Source organism: Hylobates moloch, unplaced genomic scaffold, assembly GCF_009828535.3.
Source record: "Hylobates moloch isolate HMO894 unplaced genomic scaffold, HMol_V3 SCAFFOLD_22, whole genome shotgun sequence".
In the NCBI taxonomy this organism is placed as follows: Eukaryota; Metazoa; Chordata; class Mammalia; order Primates; family Hylobatidae; genus Hylobates; species Hylobates moloch.
Genome location: NW_026652297.1, coordinates 19,140,352 through 19,156,183, shown reverse-complemented (window position 1 = coordinate 19,156,183; position 15,832 = coordinate 19,140,352). Strand labels below are relative to the sequence as shown.

Below are 15,832 nucleotides of genomic sequence, written 5' to 3'. Positions count from 1 at the left end.
CTTGAGTAATGAATATTAGATGATAATGACCTTCCATGTATCCATTAAACCATTAGCAATGTCTCCAGTTTGTTAAGAATTAATAGATATTAAAAATCAGCATAGAGATTGTTCCAGAAGTTAATGTCTTCATTTATAAAGGAAGACAGTGACTGGCCTAGAGAATTGAGTGACTAGACTGCACAGCTAGCTAGGAGCAAAGCCTGAATGAGAATCAATCTGAACCCAACCCCCCCCCGCAGCCATGTAGTGCCATTTAGTGGTTAAGATACTTAACATCTGTGCCTCAGTTTCTTCAACTGTGAAACAGGAGTTATATCACATACCTCATATGATTGTGTAAATAACACACTAAAAAACTGGAGTGAGCTGGAGTGCAGTGGTGTGATCTCGGCTCACTGCAGCCTCCACCTCCTGAGTTCAAGCAATTCTCCTGCCTCAGCCTCCTGAGTAGCTGGGACTACAGGCACACGCCGCCATGCCCGCTTATTTTTGTATTTTTAGTAGAGATGGGGTTTCACCATATTGGCCAGGATGGTCTTGATCTCCTGACCTCCTGATCCACTGGCCTCAGCCTCCCAAAGTGTTGGGATTACAGGTGTGAGCCACTGCGCCCAGCTTTTTTTTTTTTTTTTTTTTTAAATACTAAGTCTGGCAAGGATATGGAGCAACTAAGACTGTCATACACTGCTGGTGGGAATGCAAAATGGAACATCCGCTTTGGAAAACAGTTGAGTGGTTTCTTCATACTTGATCTTCGCCAAACGGCTGAGAAGCAATAAGCAGTTTCTTATAAAGTTAAATATACACTCACCATACAACCCAGAAATTCCACTCCTAGGTATTTATCCAAGTCAAGTGAAAATATATGTCCACACAAAAACCTACATATGAATACATATAGCAACTTTATTCACAATCTTCAAAAACTAGGAACAACCCAAATATTGGTCAGCTATGAATGGATAAACCAACTGCAGCACATCCATACAGTGAAACACTGATCAGCAATAAAAGGAACAAATTATAATACACACAGCAGTTTAGATGAATCTCAAAGATGCTATATTAAGTGAAAGGCACCAGTTCTTTAAAAGCTACATTCTGAATGATTCCATTCATATGACATTCTGGAAAAGGCAAAACTGAAGGAACAAAAACAGGTCAGTTATCACCAAGGGGTGGAGGGAGGACTTGGTTACAAAAGGATATGAGAGAATTCTGGAGTGTGATGAAATTGCTCTGTATCTCAGTTGAGGTGTGAGTTAGACGGCTGAATGAGTTTGTGAAAACTCATAGAGCTGTACATTCAAAAGAAGAAATTTTGTTATATACATTTTTTATCAATTTAAAAAATATATAAAAAATAAAAGAGGGACTCCCACAAAGATGAAATAAAAACAAAACGTTCCTGGTACTTAACAGACTCTTTAAAAAACAAGTTTTCTTCTATTTTCCCCTCCTTTCCCTGAGCAAGAATTACTCATGATTGAAAGCCCTTAAAAAGAATTTTCTTACTCAGATATTATTTTTAAAAAGAGTGAAATTCATGACTCACAAAGTGTCTATTTTCTTCTGGCTTTTAAGTCATTTTTTACTTCATTTTTTCAACAAATAATTATCGATCACCTATAAGCAAAGAATGTCTTCCTGAGCTCTCACTTATAATTGAATCTGAACATTTAGAGCTGAAGGAATCCTTAGAAATCAGTTAGTCTACATTGCAGATGAAGTAACTGAGGCTCTGAAAAGTGACAGTCACTCAGCCAGTGCCACCCAGAAAGTTGGTGGCAGAATCCCAGCCAGCACTTAGAGTGTCTGACGGGGCTTTGGTCTTTTCACTGTGCTCATCTTTGCAGCCCCTGAACCTTATCCTAAGAAGCTAACAGCTGCTTTGAGAAGTGATTTCTTCAGCTGTGTGAATGGACCCTCACTGGTGGGATTTATAAAGTGTGATGGTGGGGGTACAGGGAAATATTTGGGACAAAGCATTGTATTCTGAGCTTCTGGAAACACTTCACAAGCTGCTTCCCTTCCCTAAGAGGAGTACTTGTTGCTTACAGTAAACAGGAACAACAGGAACAGACTGCATGGAAGAATCATTAGTAGGCACCTGGAAGTGGCAAGACCCCTCTCCTGTTACTATCAGGGCTTTGTTTTTACTCAAGAGCAGTAAGAACCTTCTTGAAATGGTGTAGGTGAAGCTCTCTAATAATGCCCTAAGAAAATGAAAGACACTACTCCTGAAGTCATCCTTTAGGCTAATACATAAAAGGATGGATGACCAGAGGGTAAGAGCTGGTAAATCCCAAAGGCATGAGCAATGCAAATTGAGGGACATTCTAGCATCCAGATAACTGAAGGAAACTAAAGAGACATGACAAGTAAATGGAACTCACGATTATTTTGAATGCTTTGTTATAAGGCAGTGTTACTGGACAATTGGGGGAAATCTGAATGTTTTCATATACAAGATAAGAGAATCAGATCTATTAATGTGAATTTTCTGATTTTGGTGGCAGTTCTGTGGTTATGTAGAAGTGTTTTTATTCATAGAAAATACACACGAAGTATGAGTGGGGGACATTGGGGTAGCAACTTATTCTCAAAAGACTCAGGGACAAATGAGTTCTTTATACTATTCCTGTAACTTTTCTGTAAGTATGGATTGATTCAAAATTAAAACAATATTTAAAATATGAGGACATTTTAGAAATTATCCTTATAAAACTAAGCAGCTATGGCTCTATTGTTTAGAGCCCTTATGAGATAGAGATAAATTAGAGGGCACACAGCATAGTCTATAATTGATGGGCAAATAAGTAGATGTGATAAAATGAATTTTTTATAAATGAAAGGTAAGCACAGGAAGAGGTAAGTAAAGGAATTTGGAGGATGAGAGATTGAGTTTGGAGGAAATGGGCAGGGGAGAGAAGAAGAGCTTTCTTGGTGTTTAATAGTTTTTCATCAGCAAGGGAGTCAGCCAAACACATATTCGGGATGTGACTCCAAGTAGTTCAAATTTTGGAACATTAGGGAACCTTCCTTCAGGACTCCTGTGTCAAGGGACCATTATCCAGCCCAACGAGCACTGTCCTGAGAGTCCCGAAACCTGGACTCTAGTCCCCTATTTGTCCCCAACTGCCAATTCAATCTTGGACAAAAGAACCTGTAAATGAAGTATTTGGACTAAAATGATGTTTAGCAATCCCTAAAAAAAACTTAAAAGCCTTTTGATTCTTGAACAAAATGATAAAGTTTAGGAAGGAAATGCACCATAGAAAGAAATAGAAAAAAATGAAAATATAAATTCTTTTTATTTGAGATACCCAACTAAAGGAATAGTTCCTGCCACCCCATGTCCCTCTCTTTGAAAAAGGAAACATAGGAACTCTTTTAATTTGAAAAGCACAGAGAATACTGCCCTCCCTTCTCACATGTTAGATAACAGCAAGAGAGTCCTCTTAAATTGAATTTTCTATTGATGAATCCTAAAAATTCAAATGCACCATTGCAGAACTAATATAGTGTGTTTTCCAAATATTGGAATAAATTTACACGGCAATATTCCAAGACTGGAACACCTATAGCTTTTCTGTCAGCCTAAAATGAGTTTGTTTATGGAATGACTGGTTTTGTTTTTGACCCATAATTTATTCAGAATGTATTATTTTTAAATTTACTCACATGTGTAAATCTTTAATTTTTATTACAGATTTCTAACAATTTTATTGTGGTCAGACACTAGATTTTATATGAAACCAATTATTCAGCATTTATTGAGGCTTAAATTGTCTAGCACATGGTCAGTTTTTGCAAATGTTACATGAGAGCCTGGGAAGAATGTCTTGCTTTATGTGTATCTATTAAGTTCAGCTTATTAAGTATGTTATTCAGATATTTTTTATCACTACTAATATTTTGAATGCTTCACTTATCAATAACTGAGCAAGGTATATTAAAATCCAACATTGTGGGTGGAGCCAAGATGGCCAAATAGGAACAGCTCTGCTCTACAGCTCCCAGCGTGAGCGACACAGAAGACGGGTGATTTCTGCATTTCCATCTGAGGTACCGGGTTCATCTCACTAGGGAGTGCCAGACAGTGGGCGCAGGACATTGGGTGAAGCACACCATGTGTGAGCTGAAGCAGGGTGAGGGATTGCCTCACTTGGGAAGCGCAAGGGGTCAGGGAGTTCCCTTTCCTAGTCAAAGAAAGGGGTGACAGACGGCACCTGGAAAATCGGGTCACTCCCACCCTAATACTGTGCTTTTCCGACAGGCTTAAAAAACGGCACACCAGGAGATTATATCCCGCATCTGGCTCAGAGGGTCCCACACCCATGGAGTCTCGCTGATTGCTAGCACAGCAGTCTGAGATTAAACTGCAAGGTGGCAGCGAGGCTGGGGGAGGGGTGCCCGCCATTGCCCAGGCTTGATTAGGTAAACAAAGCAGCCAGGAAGCTCGAACTGGGTGGAGCCCACCACAGCTCAAGGAAGCCTGCCGGCCTCTGTAGGCTCCACCTCTAGGGGCAGGGCACAGACAAACAAAAAGTAGTAACCTCTGCAGACTTTAATGTCCCTGTCTGACAGCTTTGAAGAGAGTAGTGGTTCTCCCAGCACACAGCTGGAGATCTGAGAACAGGCAGACTGCCTCCTCAAGTGGGTCCCTGACCCCCGAGCAGCCTAACTGGGAGGCACCCCCCAGTAGGGGTAGACTGACACCTCACATGGCTGGGTACCCCTCTGAGACAAAACTTCCAGAGGAATGATCAGGCAGCAGCATTTGCGGTTCACAAAAATCCACTGTTCTGCAGCCACTGCTGCTGACACCCAGGCAAACAGGGTCTGGAGTGGACCTCTAGGAAACTCCAACAGACCTGCAGCTGAGGGTCCTGTCTGTTAGAAGGAAAACTAACAAACACAAAGGACATCCACTCCAAAAACCCATCTGTACATCACCATCAGCAAAGACCAAAAGTATATAAAACCACAAAGATGGGGAAAAAACAGAGCAGAAAAACTGGAAACGCTAAAAAGAAGAGTGCCTCTCCTCCTCCAAAGGAACACAGTTCCTCACCAGCAATGGAACAAAGCTGGGCGGAGAATGACTTTGACGAATTGAGAGAAGAAGGCTTCAGACGATCAAACTACTCCGAGCTACAGGAAGAAATTCAAGCCAAAGGCAAAGAAGTTAAAAACTTTGAAAAACAATTCGACGAAAGTATAACTAGAATAACCAATACAGAGAAGTGCTTAAAGGAGCTGATGGAGCTGAAAGCCAAGGCTCGAGAACTACGTGAAGAATGCAGAAGCCTCAGGAGCTGATGCGATCAACTGGAAGAAAGGGTATCAGTGATGCAAGATGAAATGAATGAAATGAAGCGAGAAGGGAAGTTTAGAGAAAAAAGAATAAAAAGAAATGAACAAAGCCTCCAAGAAATATGGGACTATGTGAAAAGACCAAATCTACGTCTGATTGGTGTACCTAAAAGTGACGGGGAGAATGGAACCAAGCTGGAAAACACTCTTTAGGATATTATCCAGGAGAACTTCCCCAATCTAGCAAGGCAGGCCAACATTCAGATTCGGGAAATACAGAGAATGCCACAAAGACACTCCTCGAGAAGAGCAACTCCAAGACACATAATTGTCAGATTCACCAAAGTTGAAATGAAGGAAAAAATGTTAAGGGCAGCCAGAGAGAAAGGTCGGGTTACCCACAAAGGGAAGCCCATCAGACTAACAGCGGATCTCTCAGCACAAACTCTACAAGCCAGAAGAGAGTGGGGGCTGATATTCAACATTCTTAAAGAAAAGAATTTTCAAACCAGAATTTCATATCCACCAAACTAGGCTTCATAAGTGAAGGAGAAATAAAATACTTTACAGACAAGCAAATGCTGAGAGATTTTGTCACCACCAGGCCTGCCCTAAAAGAGCTACTGAGGGAAGCACTAAAGATGGAAAGGAACAACCAGTACCAGCCACTGCAATAACATGCCAAATTGTAAAGACCATCGAGGCTAGGAAGAAACTGCATGAACTAACAAGCAAAATAACCAGCTAGCATCATAATGACAGGATCAGATTCACACATAACAATATTAACCTTAAATGGAAATGGGCTAAATGCTCCAATCAAAAGACACAGACTGGAAAATTGGATAAAGAGTCAAGACCCATCAGTGTGCTGTATTCAGGAAACCCATCTCATGTGCAGAAACACACATAGGCTCAAAATGAAGGGATGGAGAAAGATCTATCAAGCAAATGGAAAACAAAAAAAAAAGGCAGGGGTTGCAATCCTAGTCTCTGATAAAACAGACTTTAAACCAACAAAGATCAAAAGAGAGAAAGAAGGCCATTACATAATGGTAAAGGGATCAATTCAACAAGAAGAGCTAACTATCCTAAATATATATACACCCAATACAGGAGCACCTAGATTCATAAAGCAAGTCCTGAGTGACCTACAGAGAGACTTAGACTCCCACACAATAATAATGGGAGACTTTAACACCCCACTTTCAACACTAGACAGATCAATGAGACAGAAAGTTAAAAAGGATACCCAGGAATTGAACTCAGCTCTGCACCAAGCAGATCTAATAGACATCTACAGAACTCTCCACCCCAAATCAACAGAATATACATTTTTTTCAGCACCACACCACACCTATTCCAAAATTGACCACATAGTTGGAAGTAAAGCTCTCCTCAGCAAATGTTAAAGAACAGAAATTATAACAAACTGTCTCTCAGACCACAGTGCAATCAAACTAGAACTCAGGATTAAGAAATTCACTCGAAACTGCTCAACTATATGGAAACTGAACAACCTGCTCCTGAATGACTACTGGGTACATAACGAAATGAAAGTGGAAATAAACATGTTCTTTGAAACCAAGGAGAACAAAGACACAACATACCAGAATCTCTGGGACACATTCAAAGCAGTGTGTAGAGGGAACTTTATAACACTAAATGCCCACAAGAGAAAGCAAGAAAGATCCAAAATTGACACCCTAACATCACAATTAAAAGAACTAGAAAAGCAAGAGCAAACACATTCAAAAGCTAGCAGAAGGCAAGAAATAACTAAAATCAGAGCAGAACTGAAGGAAATAGAGACACAAAAAACCCTTCAAAAAATTAATGAATCCAGGAGCTGGTTTTTTGAAAAGATCAACAAAATTGATAGACCATTAGCAAGACTAATAAAGAAGAAAAGAGAGAAAAATCAAATAGATGCAATAAAAAATGATAAAGGGGATCTCACCACTGATCCCACAGAAATACAAACTACCATCAAAGAATACTACAAACACCTCTATGCAAATAAACTAGAAAATCTAGAAGAAACGGATAAATTCCTCGACACATACACTCTCCCAAGACTAAACCAGGAAGAAGTTCAATCTCTGAATATACCAATAACAGGCTCTGAAATTGTGGCAATAATCAATAGCTTACCAACCAAAAAGAGTCCAGGACCAGATGGATTCACAGCCGAATTCTACCAGAGGTACAAGGAGGAACTGGTACCATTCCTTCTGAAACTATTCCAATCAATAGAAAAAGAGGGAATCCTCCCTAACTCATTTTATGAGGCCAGCATCATCCTGATACCAAAGCCTGGCAGAGACACAACCAAAAAAGAGAATTTTAGACCAATATCCTTGATGAACATTGATGCAAAAATCCTCAATAAAATACTGGCAAACCGAATCCAGCAGCACATCAAAAAGTTTATACACCATGATCAAGTGGCTTCATCCCTGGGATGCAAGGCTGGTTCAACATATGCAAATCAATAAATGTAATCCAGCATATAAACAGAACCAAAGACAAAAACCACATGATTATCTCAATAGATGCAGAAAAGGCCTTTGACAAAATTCAACAACCCTTCATGCTAAAAACTCTCAATAAATTCGGTATTGGTGGGACGTATCTGAAAATAATAAGAGCCATCTATGACAAACCCACAGCCAATATCATACTGAATGGGAAAAAACTGGAAGCATTCCCTTTGAAAACTGGCACAAGACAGGGATGCCCTGTCTCCCCACTCCTATTCAACATAGTGCTGGAAGTTCTGGCCAGGGCAATTAGGCAGGAGAAGGAAATAAAGGGTATTCAGTTAGGAAAAGAGGAAGTCAAATTGTCCCTGTTTGCAGATGACATGATTGTATATCTAGAAAACCCCATTGTCTCAGCCCAAAATCTCCTTAAGCTGATAAGCAACTTCAGCAAAGTCTCAGGATATAAAATCAATGTACAAAAATCACAAGCATTCTTATACACCAATAACAGACAAACAGAGAGCCAAATCATGAGTGAACTCCCATTCACAATTGCTTCAAAGAGAATAAAATACCTAGGAATCCAACTTACAAGGGACTTGAAGGGCCTCTTCAAAGAGAACTACAAACCACTGCTCAATGAAATAAAAGAGGATACAAACAAATGGAAGAACATTCCATGCTCATGGGTAGGAAGAATCAATATCTTGAAAATGGCCATACTGCCCAAGGTAATTTATAGATTCAATGCCATCCCCATCAAGCTACCAATGACTTTCTTCACAGAATTAGAAAAAACTACTTTAAAGTTCATATGGAACCAAAAAAGAGCCCATATCGCCAAGTCAATCCTAAGCCAAAAGGACAAAGCTGGAGGCATCACGCTACCTGACTTCAAATTATACCACAAGGCTACAGTAACCAAAACAGCATGGTACTGGTACCAAAACAGAGATTTAGATCAATGGAACAGAACAGAGCCCTCAGAAATAACACCACATATCTACAACTATCTGATCTTTGACAAACCTGACAAAAACAAACAATGGGGAAAGGATTCCCTATTTAATAAATGGTGCTGGGAAAACTGGCTAGCCATATGTAGAAAGCTGCAACTGGATCCCTTCCTTACACCTTATACAAAAATTAATTCAAGATGGATTAAAGACTTAAATATTAGACCTAAAACCATAAAAACCCTAGGAGAAAACCTAGGCATTACCATTAAGGACATAGACATGGGCAAGGACTTCATGTCTAAAACACCAAAAGCAATGGCAACAAAAGCCAAAATTGATGAATGGGATCTATAAACTAAAGAGCTTCTGCACAGCAAAAGAAACTACCATCAGAGTGAACAGGCAACCTACAAAATGGGAGAAAATTTTTGAAACCTACTCATCTGACAAAGGGCTAATATCCAGAATCTACAATGAACTCAAACAAATTTACAAGAAAAAGACAAACAACCCCATCAAAAAGTGAGCAAAGGGTATGAACAGGCACTTCTCAAAAGAAGACATTTATGCAGCCAAAAAACACATGAAAAAATGCTCATCATCACTGGCCATCAGAGACATGCAAATCAAAACCACAGTGAGATACCATCTCACACCAGTTAGAATGTCAATCATTCAAAAGTCAGGAAACAACAGGCGCTAGAGAGGAGGTGGAGAAATAGGAACACTTTTACACTGTTGGTGGGACTGTAAACTAGTTCAACCATTGTGGAAGTCAGTGTGGCGATTCCTCAGGGATCTAGAACTAGAAACACCATTTGACCCAGCCATCCCATTACTGGGTATATACCCAAAGGACTATAAATCATGCTGCTATAAAGACACATGTACACGTATGTTTATTGCGGCACTATTCACAATAACAAAGACTTGGAACCAACCCAAATGTCCAACAACGATAGACTGGATTAAGAAAATGTGACACATATACACCGTGGAATACTATGCAGCCATAAACAATGATGAGTTCATGTCCTTTGTAGGGACATGGATGAAACTGGAAATCATCATTCTCAGTAAACTATCGCAAGGACAAAAAACCAAACACTGCATGTTCTCACTCATAGGTGGGAATTGAACAATGAGAACACATGGACCCAGAAGGGGAACATCACACTCTGGGGACTGTTGTGGGGTGGGAGGAGGGGGGAGAGATAGCATTAGGAGATACACCTAATGCTAAATGACGAGTTAGTGGGTGCAGCACACCAACATGGCACATATATACATATGTAACAAACCTGCACATTGTGCATATGTACCCTAAAACTTAAAGTACAATAAAAAAAAATCCAACATTGTGAGAATATATCTTACAGTTTCTCTTTGTAGTCCTTTATGTATTTTGATTCTGTTTTATTAGATGCATGCTCATTTAGAATTCTTTTTTTCTTCTTTGTGAATGGAATTATTATGTAGTGACTTTCTTTATCTCTAATAATGCTTTTTTAACTTAAAATGTATTTTTATCATATTAATATGGCTACCCTAGATTGCTTTTGGTTATTATTTGCCTGGTAGCTTTGTCAAAAATTATTTTACTTTCAATCTTTCAATGCCCTCATGTTATAGGTATATTTCTTGTAACAACACCTAGCTGGATTTTGTTTTTTAGTCAGTGAGTCTAGTTCATTTACATTTACTATAATTATGAATGATGGTGGGTATTTAAGTCACAATTAAAATAATCCTTTTAGAAATGGTTTTTAACAGTATATTAAACCAACATTTGCACTCAGGATCCTGCCCAGGGTGAACTGAGAAAGAGGGAAGTGCCATTGACAGAAAGAGGCCTTCAAAGCACATGCTCTGTCTGGGCATGCTGCAGGCTATGGAAGCCTCTACCAGTTTATACCTGCCTGCTTCTGGAGAGAGAGCTGTTCTGTGTTTGCCCACCTGATTCAGAGACAGCCATTTGAAACACTACACATGGAGAATTTTAAACCTCTTTCTGTAAAATGTATCGTTAATGAAGATTCCCTTTGCTTGTTAGCACCAAATGATTGTTGAAATGACAATATTAAAGGTAAAATACATTGTACCATTCCATTCCTGCAGTGACTCACACATATTTGATGTGCAGGGATTTCTTATATTCCATAAAATCATCTTCAGGGTTTCCTTAAGCTGAGCCTGTGTTCTCTTAAGGCTTTCTGGTAAACCAGGATTTCATGATTATTTCTAAGAAATTACATATTTTTCACTCCCACTGTGTCATTAGTCTCCTGGTGTCTTTTTTTTTTTTTTTTTTTTTTTTCAAATTCATCCAGAGAAGTTAAAAAATCTAAAATAGTATCTTAACCAAGATAGAGCTACAAAATTGTTTGAGGCTTCCAGTTTAACAGAAATAGGATTGCTATGCTGTTCACCACTGAGAAAGCAACAATAACGTGCATGATAGTAAAATAATAGCTATCACGATAAGGGGTGTGTGTGTGTGTATATGCATGCGTGTATGTCTGTGTATGAAATCCCCACTTAAATATAAGAAACCGAAGACATAGAAAATTTAAGTATTTTACTCTATTCCAATGCTATAACGAAATACTTCAGACTGGCCAATTTATAAACAACAGGAATTTTATGATAAATGACGTTTACCTCAATTTTTAAAAAGGAAAAATATATGTATACAAAGAAGTGACCAGGGGAATTGGCCATATGAAAGTCATTGATACCACAGTGAGAGTAGTTTTAGGGAAAAAGAGAGGGCCAAGACTCAAGAGGAGGGGATTGTGAAAGAGTGTGCAGTAAAAAAACAACAAAGATAACTCTTTCAAGAAGTTTTGATGGGAATAGAGATCAAAGTGATGGGTTGAGAAGGGGATGAGCCTTGGGGCATGTGGAGGTTAAAGGAGGTTTTATTGTTTAGGAAAAGATATAGCAGGTCATTCGTGTACCCTAACAGGAATGATCCAGTAGAGGTAGAAAGTGATTGTGAGGTAAAGAGAGAAGATGACTGCAGGAGGGAATGTCACTGTGATGGTGACAGAGGCCAGGATCCAGAGCATTCAGGTAGAGTTTTGTCTTTGATAGGAGCAGGGAGGATCCCTTAGTTAGGCACAGAAGAGGAGGCCAAGTATATAGTTACTGATCCAAATAAATGGGCAGTTTGAGTACTGGGAAAATGGAATGTTTATGTGATTGTTTTGGTTTTCCATTTGAGAAAATAGGTGAAGTCATTGGCTGAGAACTAGGGTGAGGGTCCAACCTTACATTCTCCTTCCACAATGCCCCAGTAGAGTATCTCTGTGAGGGCTTCACCCCTGCAGCAGCCTTCTGTCTGAACACCAGGCTTTTGCATACATTCTCTGAAACCTAGGCAGATGCTTCCAAGCCACTTGCACTCTTGCATTCTGTGCAAGTGCAGGCTTAATACCATGTAGAAGCTGCCAGAGCTTATGGCTTGCACCCTCTGGAGCTCTGGCCTGAGCTGGGCCTCTCTGAACCAAAGCTGAAACCGGAGCAGCTGGGATGTGAGGAGCAGTGTCCCGAGGCTGTGCAGGGCAGTGGGTCCCTGAGCCTGGCTCCTGAACCCATTCCTCCCTCCTAGGCCTCTGGGCCTGTCATGGGAGGGGCTGCCATGAATGTCACTGAAATGCCTTTGAGGCCTCTTCCTCATTGTCTGGATATTTACACTTGACCCACTTTTAGGTATGCAAATACCTCTAGCAAGTGGTTGCTCCCTAGCCTGCTTGAATTTCTCTCCCCCCAAGAAAGCGTTTTCTTTCTTTGTCACATGGCTAGGCTGCAAATTTTCCAAACTTTATGCTCTCCTTCCCTTTTAAATATAAATTCCAAATTTTGTCATTTCTTTAATATCTGAACATACGTTGTTAGAAGCAGCCAGGACACATCTTGAAGGCTTTGCTGCTTAGAAATTTCTTCCACCAGATACCCTCAATCATCACTTTGAAGTTCAAACTTCCACAGATCCCTAGGGCATAGAGAGAATTAAGCTAAGCTCTTTGCTAAGGCATAACACCTGTGACCTTTGCTCCAGTTCCCAGTAAGTTCCTCATTTCCATCTGACACCTTCTCAGTCTGGACTTCACTGTTCATATCACTATCAGCATTTTGGTCACAACCATTTAACCAGTCTCTAAGAAGTTCTAAACTTTTCCTCATCTTCCTGTCTTCTTCTGAGCCATCTAAATTCTTCCAATTTCTGCCTATTACCCAGGTTCCAAAGCTGCTTCCACACTTTCAGGAATATTTATAGCAATGCCCCCCTCCTTGGTATCAATTTTCTGTATTAGACTATTGTTGCATTGCTATAAAGAAATACCTGAGACTGGGTAATTTATAAAGAAAGAAGTTTAATTGGTTTATGGTTTTCCAGCCTGTACATGCATAGCACCAACATCTGCTTGGCTTCTGGGAAAGCCTCAGGGAGCTTTTACTCATGGCAGAAGGGGAAGTGGGAGCAGGCATGTAACATAGCAAAAGCAAGAGAGAGAGAGTGGGGAGGGGAGAGGTGCCACACTTTAGAATAACCGGGTCTTGTGAGAATTCATTCCCTATCACAAGGACAGCACCAAGCCATGAGGGAACAGCTCCCAAGACCCAAACACCTCCCACCAGGCCCCACCGCCAACACTGGAGATTACAATTCAACATGAGATTTGCACAGGGACAGATATAATCCTTTTTTATTTCTGATGCATCTGTTGTAATGTCCCCACTTTTATTTCTGATTTGATTTATTATTTGCATCTTTTCTTTTTTTCATAGTCTAGCTAGGGCTTTGTCAATTGTGTTTTGTTTTTCAAATGACCAACTCTTGGTTTGATTAATTTTTTTCTATATTTTTTATTCCCTATTTGATTTATTTTTATTCTGATCTATTGTAAAAATAAATTAATGGGAGTACGTAAAACTAAAAAGATTCTACACAGCAAAGGAAACAATTAACAAAGGGAAAGACAACCTACAGACTGGGAAAAAAATATTTGCAAACCACATATCTAATAAGTGGTTAATATCCAAAATTTATAAAAACTCTTACAACTTAACTGCAAAAAACCAAATAACTCAATTTTTAAAATGGGCAGAGGACCTGAACAGGTATCTCTCCAAAGATGACATAAAAATGGCCAATAGATATATGAAAGGGTGCTCAGGGTCACTAATCATTAGGAAAATGCAAATTAAAACCTATGAATATCACCTCACACCCCTAAGAATGTCTGTTATCAAAAAGAAGAAATAACAAATGTTGGTATGGAGAAAAGAGAACCCTAATATATACTGCTGGGGGACAGTAGACTGGTACAGCCACTATGGAAAACAATACAGAGGTTCCTAAAGAAATTAGAAGTATAACTACCAATGACCCAGCAATCCCTCTTCTGGGTATATACCCAAAGGAGAAGAAAATACCACCTCATAAAGATATCTCCCATGTTCATTGCAACACTGTTCACAATAGCCAAGATGTGGAAACAACCTAAATGTCTATCAATGGCGAAGTGGATAAAGAAAGTGTGGCATATATATACAATGGAATATTATTCAGCCTTATAAAAGGATATCCTGTCATTTGCCATAATATAGATAGACCTGGAGGACATTATGCTAATTGAAAAATAGCCAGACATAGGAATAAAAATATTGCATGACCTCAAGTCTACATGGAATATTTAAAAAAAAAAAGAGCTCAAGTACACAGAGATAGAGAATGAAACAATGGTTACCTCAGGCAGGGTTGGTAGGGGAGAGGAAATGAGGGAATGTAGGTCAAAGGATACAAAACAGTAGATACGTAGGATGGACAAGTCTAGAGATCTAATGTGCAATATGAGGACTAAAATTAATAAAATTGTATTGGGAATTTTTGTTAAATAAGTAGATTTCAGCTGTTCTTGTCATAAAATAGTAACTATGTGAGGTCATAGATATGTTAATCTGCTTCACTATAGTAACCATTTTGTTATCTATATGTATCCCAAAACATCATGTTGGAAACCTCAGATATACATAATACAATTTAAAAATCAAAAATAAAATGTTTTTTAAAAGAATAAAGGAAAACATTTGAAATAGTCATTTGGGGAGGAAAATAAACATACTGGGGAAATACGGTAAGATCCTTGGGCAGTGCAGAGCGCCATTCTGAATCAAGATTACCATCTTAAATGAGAGACTTGGTATATTTGGATGCTTTTCTCCATAAATATTCTCGTTTGGGTACAGCCATCAACTAGGTATATGACTGAGTTTAACCATTAGGTTTTTGCCAAACAAAGGGAAAAGGGGTGGAAAAAGTCAAAGGTATTTGCGAGATAATGGTCATGATGACAGGCCATGAAATTAACTGTGAGGAGGTAGGTGGGGAGTGAGTATATGAGGTTACAAAAGAAGTGAGTAATTATTATCATGGGGGTAGAGTCAAAGTGAAAGGCACCATGAAGTGGAAGATTAGCTGGTAAGTATGGTAGGAGGGCACTGAGGGGGTGATTAGAGAGTAGGAGGCTTGAAATCAATTTCAGAGGTCATGTAGTCATTGGCACTGATGAGGTCAATTGATATGATCATGGGAATGGGCAACTCAGTTAGGGTAAAAGAAATGATGGCTGAATGTGGGGTAGTTCAAAACCAGAGACAGCAAGAATACAGAAGTTAAGAATGATGACAAGAGTACAAGGTGGAAGAAAGAGTGGGCTAGTCACTGAAGTAATCAGTGTATGAAGGGAATGACCAGGGTTTGGTAGATGTCAGCAAAAGAAAAACCTGGATTTTAGGGGGTGACTGAGGTGACTAGGGATGTTAGGCATGCTGAAATCAGTCCTAATAATCTCATGACAGAAGGTGGGAAACCTATTGTGGAGCCTAGGGCTGCTGGTTTCTCCAGCATCTGGTGTTTTAAGATCAGCATTTGCGTCCAAACTCTACCACACTAACTGTGTGAGCTTGTGAAAGGCTACTAAAAACCTACTTATTCTCATCTGTAAAATGAAGACAAATGTTCAATGAATTGCCTAGTTCACAAGGAGCATTTGAAAT

At 39.4% G+C, this 15,832-nt stretch overlaps 2 protein-coding genes across 15 annotated transcripts in view; one reads left to right on the top strand and one right to left on the bottom strand.

Annotated features, from left to right (window-relative positions):
- MRPL3 (mitochondrial ribosomal protein L3) overlaps positions 1–15,832 on the bottom strand; it is a 174,190-nt gene that overhangs the window by 13,347 nt on the left and 145,011 nt on the right. The gene's annotated exons all lie outside the window — the stretch shown is intronic.
- NEK11 (NIMA related kinase 11) overlaps positions 1–15,832 on the top strand; it is a 334,192-nt gene that overhangs the window by 315,243 nt on the left and 3,117 nt on the right. The gene's annotated exons all lie outside the window — the stretch shown is intronic.